The sequence below is a fragment of the Malus sylvestris genome, chromosome 15 (genome assembly GCF_916048215.2).
Source record: "Malus sylvestris chromosome 15, drMalSylv7.2, whole genome shotgun sequence".
Taxonomy (NCBI): domain Eukaryota; kingdom Viridiplantae; phylum Streptophyta; class Magnoliopsida; order Rosales; family Rosaceae; genus Malus; species Malus sylvestris.
In genome coordinates this window covers 12,678,750-12,688,150 of record NC_062274.1, presented here as the reverse complement: position 1 = coordinate 12,688,150, position 9,401 = coordinate 12,678,750, and the positions used below count along the sequence as shown (strand labels likewise).

General features: G+C 35.9%; 1 long non-coding RNA gene across 2 annotated transcripts; it reads right to left on the bottom strand.

Moving 5' to 3' along the window:
- Nucleotides 1–1,620: 1,620 nt before the first annotated feature.
- On the bottom strand, nt 1,621–5,143 carry LOC126602190 (uncharacterized). 2 transcript variants are annotated; one of them, XR_007616009.1, is made up of 5 exons: nt 4,657–5,143; nt 2,847–3,639; nt 2,518–2,624; nt 2,166–2,228; nt 1,621–1,821 (listed from the first exon to the last, which is right to left on the bottom strand). It is a non-coding gene; the product is annotated as an uncharacterized LOC126602190 (long non-coding RNA). The 2 variants fall into 2 exon arrangements; XR_007616010.1 differs by lacking the exon at nt 2,166–2,228.
- Nucleotides 5,144–9,401: the final 4,258 nt, after the last annotated feature.

Sequence of the window (9,401 nt, the reverse complement as noted above, 5' to 3'; positions counted from 1 at the left end):
GCATAAATATGCTCCTATCAGATATCAGCAATATCACTGCCATGTCCGCATTGGGAATTATGGTTAATATGATTAATAACAACGTATATAAACATTAAGGTTATATGATAATGTGAATTTGTAATGTTAAGGGAAGTGTAGGTGGTAGTGAACAGGCTGTTTAGTGACCCATACGACAGTGACGACAGAGTCCTATCCCAAGCAATGCATAGAGACAAGCATACCCCTCCTCCCTTCCTGCTGCAATCCCGTCCCGTTCCTACGTACACTTTGTTCCCTTCCAAGCCATAATCACATGCGCCTACTTACACGTCCAACTGTTATTGCGAGATACCCATTGATCCCAGCCCCCACCCACCCCCATCTAAAAACCTTACCCTTCATCCATTGGCTGATACCGTAATACCCTGCAGTAATCTACTTTTCTTTTAACTTAATCCCATCTCCTAATATTAATAATTGTACGTTTTCAACTACCACTTACTAGGCCCAGTCAGCACCCATACGATGACAAAACGAGAGTCGAACTTTTATAGTGTTTAGGCTTAAACATAATTACGAAAGTTAAGATTTTTCTTATGCTACAGGGAAATTTAAGCATCTTTGAGTGCAAGACAAGTTCACAAATAATCCATTCACTCTATTAGGAGTGTAAAATGCCAGTGTTATACAAGATTTAATTTCATAATATAGTTCATATATATATATATATAGTTGTACATAATAACGTCCTACTAGTTTGGTCTTGTTTATAAGTACGTTTTGAGTTCAACATAATTAGGATGAAGCTTCAGCATAATTAGCATGAAAGCCAAAGTCAAGTTTTGATTTTACGAAACAAAAGTAAGTGATCTTGCATTCATGCTACAAGAGACTCTAATGATGATTGGTAGGTTCTAGAATTTAACTAGTAACAAGAACAAAAAAAAAAAACGGTTTGAAGTGGGAGAAAATTAAAAGTAAACAAAGAAAGAAAAGAGGAGTAACAGACTGATACGGTTGAACATAGATCCATCCATACTATCACTGCATGTAAATTGCAAATTTGTAATGAATCAGATCGGGCTCTGGTGAGGGTGATGAGGAATGGATGCTCTCGGATACTCTCTCATGCACCCAACTTGCCATGCATCATATGACGGTATAAGTGACCTTGCAAATATTCATGATGATTTGGAGCCTAGTTCATGTAGGTCCCTTCAATTATCACAATCTTACAATGATAGCAGAACCATCTCATCATTCCCTCTGCCCTTTCTTGTCCTTTCACCTCCGTGCTGCACTCTGCACACACGCTTGGCTGGATGGATCGATCCCACTAACTCAGCTGCCTTGGCTACACTACAAAAAATATGGGCATTGTGCACAACAAATTATTTGTGCCATTTGAGGCCAAAAGGCACCAACATATGTGCCCATAGACCAATGGCAACAATCCAGCAATTATTATATTATGTGTGCCCTCTATGGGTGTTGCCTTTGACCATTGGGCACAATATGGTCTTTGCTACCCAAAAAGCTCAGCACAAATAAGGATTTTTTGTGCCTCTTTTCTAACACCCATGTCAGACTTTTTCGTTAGCACAAGTTTGTTATTGTGCCCAATAGGATAAATATATATAAAAAATAAATTCAAATAGTAATACCATCAATAAGAAATTATTCATACAGATAATGAAAATAATTCCTAATACATTTTTTTCTTCCATGAAAAACTCTTAACTAAATCTAAGAACCTAACAAATACCATTACTCTCGAGTTCCTCGCATGCCAAACAACCCTTAACCACCACAAACAACCTTCAACCCCTGCTCCAGCCTCTGAAAATGAACATGAGTAAGAAATCTATCGAGCAGTAAAAGCAGCGATGCTGATGCGTTGCTACTTTCTTTTCAAAGACTATGTAGCAAAGTTTCGACAGAAACACCAACCAAAATACATAAATATTTTCAATCATTGCCTAAATACACATACCATAAACTTTAACGATTTCTTATGTAAGAGAGTAGATAGCAAGTACTAGTCCTAATTATAATAGTAGAAAGATATACTTTTCGCAGCATAATGCAACAACCAACCAAATTGAGGAAAAGAGCAAAGAATAAGTCAAAAAACAAATAACCAGGCAAGCACTAGCTAATAAATAAGTTTTTTGAAATCTAACCTACTTATAATCAAGTAGTTTTCAGCTTTGATAATGTCTTTCGTGCTTCCACTCGGTAGGGAACTATACAACAATATGAAATATCATTATAATTTATCAATTTATTATAAGTCGGAAGAGAGGAAAGGTAACTTATCAATTCTAATACAAAAATTAAAAAAAACATGTAGTTACTCTCCAATAATTTGAATAAATTCATAATATCACCTAAACAAAGGGAATTACCAACAGGAAATAATAATACACTTAGCGTAGCATATACAGAAAGAACAAACTTTTATAATCCAATACAACAGAGGAGAAAACATATGCCATTAAAAGAATAAAATTTACCGGAAGGCGAAAACCTAACCTGTTCTGGGATGGAAAAATCTGAATCTCAGCGTAGTCCCAAGGTGCACTGGCATCAATTTCCCCTCCATGTTCAATGCGCTTAAAACTGAACCCAAGCAGAGCAACCTGTATGGGAGAAAAGGGAAACATACTTTAGGTATAAAAAATTCAGCATTTGAAAATGTAGATTTACAAAAATTCAGCACTTAAATAAACTAAAAGCCTGCGAATTCAGTGTAGTAGATACACATACATACATATACATATAAATATAAATTCAAAGATAAAGAAAAATCAAACAATTTACAAGAGCAAAGAAAATGAAGGGATAAAGAATGAAAGACATACCTCTATCATCTGTGGGAGGACTCATATTTGCTTTATGGGCCTTTCCACCACCTGCTTAAAGATGATTCTTATATAACAACTCCACCGTCCAAAACAATCAACAATGGAAGCAGAAGATTAATATGGAAAACTACAAGTACTCCTCATAAAAAATACATTTACAAGTGTTCAAGATAAAAAACAAACAAAATTTCTGAGATTTTCCATAAAGCAGTTCACACAACCAACAAGAGGGGAAACTACCACATATTTCCAGTGATGTTCAAGGACCAAAAAACTTTCAAACATTAAAAACTTAAAAATGCATTACTAGGTTGTTCAGTCCCATAATACTTTGCACAAGGTTACATAGCTAGTTGCTCAAGGTTCAAATTCGTTATAGATAAATATTATCATCTTCATTTTGATTCCAATATTCAAGCGCACAGACTAGAGAAGTTTTCTATCCTTTAAAGTTTTGTAACAGACCAAAGATTTTGACCAACTGGAATTACCGCTATTGACAGTGACCAAGGCAAAAACCTGTTGAAATCGGCTGACATAACCCTTAGCTTGATGTTAGTGAATAAAAGACCCACTCGGCTAACAGACTACAATATTCATTAGATACACATTCATTTTGTAGTCAAATAGATACACATTCATTATATAGTCATCAAAACAAATATAGTTGAATTCAAAACCATTCCCACAATCAGTCGAAAATGACACAAAAAAACAGAGCTAATTAAAATCAATAACTAGAAGTTCCAGATCTGCCATGGAGTAAGGCTACCTCAGCATCTTTCAGAACCTGCAAATTCAAAATGTCTTAATCAAATATATAAAAAGCAAAATCAGGTAAGCAAATACAATAGCTCTGAAGGTTAATATCATAATCCCCTTTTTGTTGCAGAAGCCCTTTGCAAGGTTTGTGCTTTCTTGTGCTTCTTTGGATAAGGACGTAGAGAAGTTCTTGTAGGGGAAATTTTAGTTCGAAGCTAGTTGGAAATTAACAGCATCATATCAAGCAATTTGACGAGAGCATGCAAAAGCTAATTGGAAATAAAATTAACTATAAAGGAAAGATTAGGAGAAAATTTGGAAGAGACTTGAACAAATAAATCATTTCCCACTTCGAATACCAGAGCAATTTGACAACATATCAAAGTACTACCAGTGCTAGTTCATTTGCTTTCTAAGAAACCCCCTTCTCTTTCTAGATTGTAAGTTCATCAATACATTATACATACTACTACCAGTACCAATTCATGCTTTATTTCCTAAACTAAATTACTCTACCAGTCCAACTTTCTTAAAGAATCATTGCCTACTGTACAAATACGAAAAGCCACTCATTGTACAATCAACCTGAATTGTACAAATGCGTTCATAGTGACAAGTCACAAATATGAACAATCAACCTGAATTGTACAATCAACGAGAAATATGAACAAATTTGAGCAAAATGGAATAACAACCTTCCAATTAATTATTGTGCTATGAAAAAGCTGAATAACAGCTTTCCAAAGCCAAATCTACCCTTGGCTAATACATTAAGTAGTACATATACAACTCAATATTTGTTAATTCATAAAAATAGCCAATCACCTTCTAGTCTAAACCTATTCGAAGTTACAGCAGGTCACTTTCCATTCGAAGCAAAAATGGGTCTGTTTGAATCTGAACCAGATAAAATCCCCATTTGATTATAACCCAAAAGAGAAAAAAACTCAGTTCCCTTGTGTTTCAAACGAACCCTAACCCTAAAATTAATCACAAAATATTAACTAAATTAACCAATACAAGTTCTAAATTGTTACCATTTTACCTGGAACGAAGTGGAGAGGAAGGAATCGCATTATGCAAGCACTGAACTGAAAGGGAACTGGGGATGAGAAGAGAGTTGAGGCCGACTGATTTGCAGATTATGTGTGAATGAGAAGGATTTTTTTTGCAGATTCTGTAAGAATGTGTGAACTCAACTGAAGACTTGAGTTGAGACCCATCGATTCGTAGTGTGTGTGAAATTTGAAGGGGAAGGATTTGCAAATTATGTTTCTGCATGAGATGTGAACTCGACTTGAGAATTGAGATGAGAGGTGAAAGAGACAGAGAGAGGGAAATAGAAAATTTTGGGGAAAATATAAAGAGAGAGAGAGAGAGAGAGAGAGAGAGAGAGAGAGAGAGAGCCTAGGGTTGAAGAGAGGCTAGGTTCGATTGGGAAGGGGAAAGCCAAAGAGAGAAGAGAGGCAAAGGAATTGAGGAGAGGCTGGGTTTGAATGGGAAACACAGAGAGGCAGAATGAAGGAAATGAGGAGAGAGTGAGGCGTGAAGTTTGAGGAAAATGTTTTCTTATTTTGTTTAAAACATTATTTTAAACAAAGGGCACAAAAAATCTACTTTTACTTTAAATATATTAAATTACAAGACACAATAACATTTCTGGTGTCATTGCAAATTAATAAAAAATTTCCATTGCTGACATTAAAGGCACAAAATTCATGGCTTTGTGCCCAATAATGAGTTTGCGTCCACTTTTCTTAACATTGCGCACAATTCATGGTGCCCATTACGAAATGAGCACTGTTCCACCTTATTGGTGTTTAAACAGACACAAACACCTCATTTGTGTCCCTAATTTTGTGCTCAAAGGCCATTTTTCTTGTAGTGCTACATGCTTGCTTTGTACTGGCAATTACTACAAGAATACCAAACTTACATAAGATCCCACAAGTATGGTATTTCAAGTTAATCGAAGCATTGTCATGTGAAGAAGGTAAAACACACACATGAACATGGCATGAGTCTCAGTTAAGATCTTAACAGGCATCTAGTAAGTCATGTTTGCGATAATTACACTTTCATAATTTAATTAATTATCGTGGCATTTGAAGTTTTGGTAGGTTATTTTTCTTATGGACATGCACAATTTGTTACAATTTTACATATCTTATACATGATTGAATGAAAAGGACAAAGAATCACAACCAGAAACTCAAATGATCTGGATTTGAATTTACACAGATGAGGAAGTGGGTCGTGAAAATTGTTCTCATTATATATGCTACGGTGGCACAGACGGAACCTGTAACTCAAAGTGGCACAGACACCAGCTTTTATGTGTTTATGTTTTGGCCCCATTGTGTACCAGAGAAACAGATAGATGACTGCCACAACCCAATGACCAAATGGCAGCGGTTAATAGTATATTAGAAAGAGACCTAAGCTCCACCTTCTACTGTTAATTTACCTAGTAATGCAAGCTGCAGAATCAAAATTTGAACATTTCAACTTTATCATCATGTGTATATTTATATTTTTGCAACGCACATTGAACCATCCATATGTGGCTGAGATCGCTGGCAGCCCAGACACAACAATGCGTTAGAGGCTAGAGTCCCACCACCTTTCTGAGAATTGGCCTTATCACGAGCAGTGTCGTAGTAGAGCTGCGTTTAAAGTCCCAATCGCGGTCACCATTTTACAGGCCATGCGCAAATGCAAATCATACATTCTGCCGAGAACTAACACTTCAAAATTTTCCATTTTCCATTTTCCATTTTCCTTTTGACCAACACAAAACCAAACGTCTATATAGAACTTCTGACAGTAAGTTTGCATGGTAAACCAAGACTGGAATTTGAACTTAGGCCCAAGTAGTCGTGTGGGGTCATTCTTGTACTCCTTAGGGTGATAGCCCATGGACAGAGACTCGAATTCAAAGTCTCGAATTGAAGACTTTTCTTTAATTTCTAGCTAACGATATGTTGAGGACATTATAAATCTATGATGTGAAAGATGTGACTCCATGAAGTTGCCAAGAAGCAGTTTGTCTTCTTCCATTAAATGTGAAATACGGCGTGTTCTAGAAATATTATTGTGTTGTAATAAAACATTATCATGTGATGATCATATAATGTAATTCAATACGATATTAAATTATAAATGCTATTTGAACTTAAAATAAATATATAAAAAAATTTATGTTTTTTATTACCATCTCAATTATTATAAGATGATCATCTGTACTGTAATGTGATAGTATTTACATCGTTAATGTTAAGGTAAAAAGATGTGTTCTCTGTGTGCTTTTCTTCTTGTTCAAAATTACTATAAATTTCGAAGAAATCTACACCGTACGATGTTGTTAGATAACTTGCCCACTGTCAAACCCTAGTTTTGAATTTGAGAAGATAAACCGAATCCCACTATCCGAGGGTAGGTATTGAGGAGATAAACCACCACTGGGAGTTGGGTGGAATCGTATACGAAAACCCCCACCCCCACCCCCACTTGCGCTGTACACCAACAAAAGAAAACAAACTGGAATATCAAACTGATGTAACGGTGGGTGAGGACTGGAGGGGTCTGATTATTTTGTAAATTAATAATAATAATTTAGGGTTCATGGGTCCATTTGGTGGAGAGCGGTGCGGTCCACAAGGCCACCACTAGCACCGCTGCACCACCATCACTTTAACCGTTTTAACACCATTCCCGACTAACTGAGCAAGCATCTAGCTAACCGCAAGTATCATGTGAATTGTGATCATTTTCTAATATCCTCTACATCCATCGTATTGTGTGTTATGTTATGGTGCACCTTCTTTTTCTTCTTATCCCATCATCCATCGCCAACAAAACATCATTCAGAAATGAACGTTGAAGGGACTCTTTAACTTTATGATATTTGTAAAAAAAAAAAAAAAAAAAAACTGTCCTCATTCTATTTATATACTAGTATTAGTGAAGCAAGCCCAAATGAGATACACGTGTAGGAGGACAAAATAAGGATTAGGTTAGTTCATTTACGATTTACACTTTACATACATGATTGTATTTGAATGACATGTGTGATGCTCATGCTCAAGAATTCTGCTGCGAAATGGAGTAGTTTTAGGTTTTCTTTACCATGTGATTTTATGTTTCCTAATGTTGTTAAAGGATTTAGGAAAGTAATTTTTCCTTATTTTCGTTTCTCTCTCTGTTTTATTCAATGTGATGAAGAGGGCGATCTCAAGGCCCCTTGCAACAGTGGAAACAAAAGCTAATTATTTTTTATGAAGGGATACATATTCTTTTTTTTGCGAACAACGTAATTAAACATTGTTAATGTAAGGTTCTTTTAGATCCTTAAAATAATATATAGTGTAATTTGGACCCATCAAGTTGGGCTAAGAGAATGCCTACAAGAGGAAAAGAAGATTAAAGTATTGGGCTTCTGAGCTAGCCCAATAAGAAGGAATCCCAACCGCTACAAACGACGCTCACCTCATCGGTCTGGGGTTGTTATCGACAAGAACGATAAGCACCGATTCAGAAAGTGCTTTCTGACTGCTCGATCCAAGTTGGCCTAGTTCCAATTTTATAGCACAAAGCCTTAGAGATAGGCTTACTTAGACATCAACTTTAGGCCACATATTGGTTAACAGCGATGGCAAGGGACATAAAGGTTGTGAGGCTAGGATCTCGGGTCAGTGTTTCCTCAGCCCCTCAGCACCGAGCAAGGTGCTCGGTGTGCGTTGGCCCATAAAACTTTCTAGATGGCTTTGAGCAGAAATCACTTCGTTTCCACATGTCAACTGAGTAAGGTAGGAGTAGCCAACAAGGCAAGACTACGCATCTAGTTCATTTAATGCTAAAGCGGTGAAGTACTTGAGGGCCAAGAACTTTTGGGGCTCATAGAGCTCTATATAAGAGGGATGAATAACTCTTATAAGGGGTCGAACCAAGAGAAAACGATTACATCATTACCGAGCACTTCTTGTAATCCAAACCAAATATATATACAAAGCACTACATTGTATGTAGCCTAGTTTTGAGGGTGAACCATTTAACCCTTGTTTTAATTACTTAAAAGTCTTTATCCCTAGTCCATCAAGGGTTGACCGTACTAGTCTTTGTTGTCCTCCCAATTTTGAGCATTAACAATCATATAACTCAACGATCAGAATCGTTCAATTCCTTAATCATCATTTGAAGATTACTCCTACGAAAAATCATTCGAATTAAAAATTGTTTAATCATCCAAACATATCAAATAAATGAACGTTTCATCATAAATTAATATAGTACTTGGTACCCACACCTTTGATTTGTTCTATACATTTGAATGACTAATTGATCTTTGATTCAAATGATTTTTTTGTAAGGCTACTCTTCAAGAAGATTAAGAAATTGAACGGTTCTAATTATAAAATTTGTATGGCAAATTATACATTATTTGCATGAGGGGAATGAGCTCATCCCTTCAAGGGAGAATGCAAGTATTATCCTTATGAATATATAATTCTTTTACTAATATGGATCACCATTTCTTTTGTATATCTTAGGCATGAATTGAATGGAAATAAACTAGCTAAGTTTTTGTGACTCAATTGGTTAACTTGAGTTTATCATGTTCTCTTAGTCCAAGTTATTTTTTACCAAATTCATGCCTCTTGTTGACGTCTCTTAATGGAGAAACGCTGCTGAGTATTCTATTGTAAGCTTCCTTTATTGGACATTTAAACCCCGTTGTCTACCAAATAAAAACACTGGTAAAAACTTCTAAGCCATAAGTAAAGCTAATAG